Genomic DNA, 6,000 nt, shown 5'->3' with positions numbered 1-6,000 from the left:
GACAGCAGCAGGAGCAAAAAGGAAGCCAAGGTCAGCTGGGTAGATGGAGCACAGGGAGGCAAGGTGACAAGCGTGACTGCATCTGGGTCTGTGTTGGGTTGCTATGGCTTCTCAAACTGTGTCCAGCAATTCCATAGTCATGTGATCCTTAAGTCAGATTGCAGCATGGCAAAAGGGAAGGGATCCGAGGAGGAGATTGACAAGTGTTGGAGACAGAGGCAATCCTCTGGATGGTTGGAACTAAGTTAGGTCCCCACTTAACAACTCACAATGTTCAATTAACAATGCAACGGGAGTGCTGGGATTGCTGTTGCTAACCAATATCAATGTGATTACATGACATCTTACTTTATAACCACATCACTCAGCAACAGAAATTTCACTTCCAGTTGTAGTCATGAGTTGAGGAACACCTGCATATATTATACACTTGCAGCAGAAAAACCTAAATAATTCCTTTCTTTTGTCACTATGTAATTAGAAAAGTTAAACATAATAACAAAAGCTGTTAATTTCTGATAAGATTCAGATGGAACAAATTCTTTACCACTAGCAAAGCTGATAAGGCGAGAAGGGAATTGTGAAGGACTGACATTCTTTTTTTCAAATGATACAGCAATCTTTTATTGCATAATGTAGAAGATAACATGATCTTGTGCATTATGCTCAGAATTCAGTTCCACAGTACTCCCAAATGTGTAGCAATATGAATGCAGCCCCGAGCACCGTTGAGATAAAGAATTTGATTTCTGTACAAATGGAACATTTTCAATGCACACACAGATGTTATAAGTAATCAGAAGGAAGACCAAGACATAAAATTTGTTGCTGTTTGCGAATAAATCAATCTCTTTTTGAAAAGTTACTGCAACGATTTACAAGTAATTTTTATGGCAAGATACATGTAAGGTTTAATTGCTCAACAGCAAATCTACTTTACAAAGAGTCAAGGTTTCATCACCCAGATTATTCACTATGATCCTGCTTCGCCTCCATTACAATCTGGCACTCAGAGATTGTATTTTAGACATTTTAAGATTTTACTCAGTACAGAGAAACTACTAACTGCATAAAGTAGTAGGAAATAGGATATGCATTTTCGAACCAAATTTTGCTTTCTAAGAAATATGATATTGCAAAGGGAGAATAAATAATACTTTTGAATAAGCTGTTTTCAATCATCATTGTATCCTGGAATCAAAGACTTCATTGTATATAAAGCCTGGCTTGGATGTTTTGCAATAGGTTGCTTTAGCCCTTTGCTAAAGTGTGCATACAATGAAGATATGAAGATTATAGAAGCTTTAAAAATATACAGATCCAGTTTGATATATCAGTACTTCACATTAGCAAAGTATTAGACTAATCTAATACAGTCTATTGTTAGACAACAGGCTAACTGAGGCTAAAAAGAAATTCTCATTGACTTAATGGTGAGACAAGGATTTAACATACTTAAGCAATGCTATGTGGCTGGTTTTATTTTGGTATGGATTTCATATCAAAACCTAGTAGATAGAGAATATGGGTAAAATAAATATCAATAGTATATATCCATACCTTGTCATTGTAAAACTGGTCCTAGAAACTGGAAGCACGTTTTATTTTAATATGTACAATCATATTGCTCTTGAGACCACAAACTACATTACATATGAAACCTTTACCTATCACTCTGTAAATACCAATCCAAAGCATTCTAGGGCTCAGCTAGACAAAATCCAAACAAGTCTTTGCAAATTCTATATAACCAAGAGTTCATTTAGGCAGATAAGCTTCAATATAAGGTTACAATAAATGCCAAGTTTATTCCTGCATCCTGGAAGCATAATAATGTATAGGACTCACTAGTTTGCTTGGTTCTCCAGCTATATTGCATGGAAGACAATTTAGGATTCTAAATGTGGAGATAAATTGAAGAGAATATCGCCGGCCGACTCACCGGCTTCCCGGCGCTTTTGCTGGAGGGCCGGCAGACTCGGGCCCTCCCGATGGCGGCCGCCATCTTGGTTTCGGCCGAAATCTCGCGATGCGAGATTTCGGCCGAGAATGCCCTGCCCACGTGGCTGGGCATGACGTCGGGTCCGGGCGGGGCCTGCTGGCCCTATTTAAGGGACAGCAGGCCGGGAAGAGAGCCTTTTCGCCCGGACCTGGTGACTGAACAGACACTCCTTGGTGCTGCTCGGCCGCCATTTTGTGTCTCCCTAGTGTTGCGGCCGCCATTTTGTGGCCTACCGAGGGGGCGAAAAGTGCTTGGAAGACTTCTTGCTGTTACTCCTTCACCGGAGCTGCTTGCAGCGATCCCCCTCGGGCCCGAGGGGGACTGGTAACCTCCTCCCGGCTGGGAGGAGGGCGCGGTGGGGGTGTTGGGTTTGGGCCCCCCGGTATTGGGAGGGGGGTGTTCCTGGATTGCAGGCCTCTAAGGTCTGCCTGTGCAGGGAGGTTTGCATCATCATAATACATTACTTAATAACTACTGAGTCAATATATATATATATAATTGTACTGTTATACCCAGTACAGGGGTTAACTGGAGTAGCAGGGGCTCCCAGGCCCTGGGTAGGGCCCTGTGGGGGGAGTTGGGCCTGCCATTCGTGCTGTGGGTTTCGGCCTAGGTGGTTTTTAGTGGCTTATTGCTTATCTAAGGGGAAGTGTGATGGCTCCTAAGAAGAGGCCTGCCACTGCTCCTATGGCTCCGCCTGCAGCGCGCCCCAGGAGGGCCCTTAGGCCTTCTGCCCGGGCCCGGGCCAGCAGGGAGGGGACTGCTGGGGTGGTCCCTGAACAGGGGGGGGTGGTCTCTGTGCCTCCTGCCCCTCAACCTGATTTTTCTCCTGCTATGTCCTGGGCCAGGGTGTTGGAGAGGCTCGATGAGCTCGAGCAGTGGAGGAGCGGTGCGGTCCCCGGAGTGTCCAGCGATCAAGTGCCTGCGGCGTTGGGGAGGGATCCGGCGGCGGCCCAGGCTGGGCAGCCGGCTCCTTTCGGAAGGCAGGCCCCTGCAGGACCGATGGCGGCTTTCCCGGGCCCCACACCATTGGGCCCCCCGTGGATGTCTTCAACCCCGTACGGGGCAGGTGAGGCTGCACCACACACCACATCTCTGTCTTTTCTTCCTCCCCCCGCCACGGGCTTTCCCCCGGCGGGGGTCGGGAGTGGGTCCAGCTTTTTGGGGTCCCCCGCGGGCACCTGCGGGCAGGTGTGGGCTCCGCCGGTTCCTCCTCCGGGGCCGCCGGCGGCCAGCGCTGCTCCGTTGTCTGGGACGGGTCCTGCGGGGACACCAGCGGTGCCAGGGGCAGGGGGGTGGGTTCCTCCGGCCCCTCCTGTCATGCCCCCGCTCCCGGTTTTCCCCTACCCCCATGGGGCGGGTGTTTTTGGTGTGGCGGCCAACTCGGTATGGGACCCCTTCGCTTGTATTAAAGCGGGGGCCATACCGTGCGGGCTGCCGTCCACCCCTCTAGGATGCCACCTTCACCCGTCGGTCAAGGAGGCTATTTGGCGGGGTGAATACGTCGATCTTTTTTCGCTTTTGAACCGCGAGGTTCCCAAGCAGGAGAAAGAGATTGTCCCGGGGGAGAAAATGAAGAAGACCAAGGTAACGAAATGCTTCAGCTCATGGCTGTATGCCTTTCTTACCTATGGGTCGGTAGTGATCCAACGGCAGCCGGCTATGGCCTCTGCCATGTTTAAGTATATAGACTTAATTGCCAGGGCCCATTTTGAATATAAGGGCACCATCTGGCGCCATTATGATAAGGGTTTCCGCATGAGGATGTCTGTGGAGCCCAACTTGCCGTGGGATATGGTGGTCCCGGACCTGTGGTTCCGGGCCACGCATATGTCCGGGAAGGAAGGGTGTGAGCGCACGGATAGTGGGCACTTTATGGAGGAGGAGCCCGGCGCGGCTTCGCCGGCCAAGGCGACTCCTGGAGTGGCTGGCAAGGGGGCCTCGCCCGCTTGTCATGAGTTTGCTGCAAAAGGGGCGTGTTTTCGTCCCTTTTGTAAATACAAGCATGCCTGCGGGAATTGTGGGGGGTCCCATGCAGCTTCAGTCTGTCCCCGCCCCAAGAAAGGGGCGGAGAAGAAGGGCGGGGGTCCAGGAAAACCTCCCCCACCAGCTGGGGGAAAAGGGGCCCAGCCCAATTAATGTTTCTGTACTTGAGGGTTGGTTGATCGACTACCACCCTCGCCCGAGAGCCGAGTTGCTCTTGAGGGGCTTCTCCGAGGGATTTAGGATCCCTTATGTGGGTATTAGGAGGGCCTTCATGTCCGACAACCTCAGGTCGGTTGTCGGACATGAAGACATTGTACGGGCTAAGATTCGAAAGGAGGTGGCTGAGGGCAGGGTCCTTGGGCCCTTCCCGGAGCCGCCCTTTCCGAATCTTCGTGTGTCCCCCTTGGGTGTGGTCCCCAAAAAGGCGAGTGGTGAATTTAGGTTGATTCACCATTTGTCTTTTCCAAAAGGGGAGTCAGTGAATGACTTCATTCCTGACGAGCTTTGTTCCGTCCGGTACGCATCCTTTGATGCGGCCGTGGCTATGGTTAGGGAGTGTGGGGTGGGAGCCCTTATGGGTAAATGCGACATTAAGTCGGCATTTCGGCTCCTCCCCATTCACCCAGGCGACTTCGAGCTGCTGGGCTTCCATTTCGAAGGTGGGTTTTATGTGGATAGGGCATTGCCGATGGGCTGCTCTATTTCCTGCTCCCTCTTTGAGAGCTTTAGTACCTTCCTCGAGTGGGTGCTCAGGAGGCGGAGTGGCCTGGGGTCTGTCGTTCATTACCTTGATGATTTCTTGGTGGCCGGGCCTGCGCAATCGGAGCAATGCTTTGCTTTGATGCGGGACTTCGAAGCCCTTTGTGCTCAATTGGGGGTGCCTTTAGCCTCCGAGAAGACCGAAGGCCCTGCCACCAGGATTACCTTCCTGGGTATTGAATTGGATTCGGTGGAGCAATCTTCCAGATTGCCCCTGGATAAGTTGATTAAGATCAGGTCCAAACTTGAGGCGGTCCTGGGCTGCAGGAAGGTTACTCTTCGGCAGCTCCAGGAGTTGGCTGGGATTCTTAATTTTGCCTGTCGGGTAGTGGTGCCCGGTAGGGCTTTTTCTCGCCGGTTGTATGATGCGATGAAGGGGCTGAGTTTGCCCCACCATCGTACCCGCTTATGTGCAGGGGTCAGGGCTGACCTCTGCGTGTGGCGGGAGTTTTTGGAACGTTTTAATGGGTTGTCGTTTTGGCGGCAGGAGCTTCTTTTGGAAGCGGAGCTGCAGCTGTGTTCCGACGCCGCAGGGACTTGCGGTTTTGGGGTAGTGTTAGGTGACCAGTGGTGCTGGTCGGCATGGCCTCCGGAATGGAGTGCCTGTTCGTTGGTTAAGGACCTAACCTTTTTGGAGCTTTTCCCCTTAATAGTGGCCTTAGAGCTCTGGGGGGAGCAGTTCAGGGATAAGACTGTGCATTTTTGGTGTGACAATCTAGCGGTTGTCCATGTTGTGAACGCCCTGTCCTCTAAGAGTGACAGGGTGATGCGGCTTGTCCGCCATTTTGTGCACAGGTCCTTGTCTTTGAACGCCTTGTTTTTGGCTAGGCACGTCCCTGGTTTAGATAACGGGGTGGCTGACGCCTTGTCCCGTGGTCAGTTGTCCAGGTTTCGGACCCTGGCCCCGTGGGCCCGAGAGTCGCCGGAGGTGTTTCCAGCCCACCTGTGGAGCCTGGGCGGGCTCTCGAGAGCTGGAGAGACGAGGCCTCCAGGGCGATCGCCTTATCGGTAGCTCCTAGTACCCTGCGAGCTTATCAGCGTGCAGGTAAGGAGTTTGGGGATTTCAGGCTGGGTAAGGGTTACCCCCATTGCTGGCCTGCCCCGGTTGAGCACCTAGCTGAATTCTGTGTCCTGCTGAAGGGGCGTGGCCTTTCAGTGAGGACTATCAGGGCTAGGTTAGCCGGCCTCGCCTTTCTGTCCAAGGCGGGGGGGTTTGGTGATTTTACGGGTGATTTCCGCATCCGGAGGATGCT

The sequence above is a fragment of the Erythrolamprus reginae genome, chromosome 2, assembly GCF_031021105.1.
Source record: "Erythrolamprus reginae isolate rEryReg1 chromosome 2, rEryReg1.hap1, whole genome shotgun sequence".
NCBI lineage: Eukaryota > Metazoa > Chordata > Lepidosauria > Squamata > Dipsadidae > Erythrolamprus > Erythrolamprus reginae.
The sequence above is the reverse complement of the archived record's forward strand: the minus strand, read 5'-3'. Positions refer to the sequence as shown.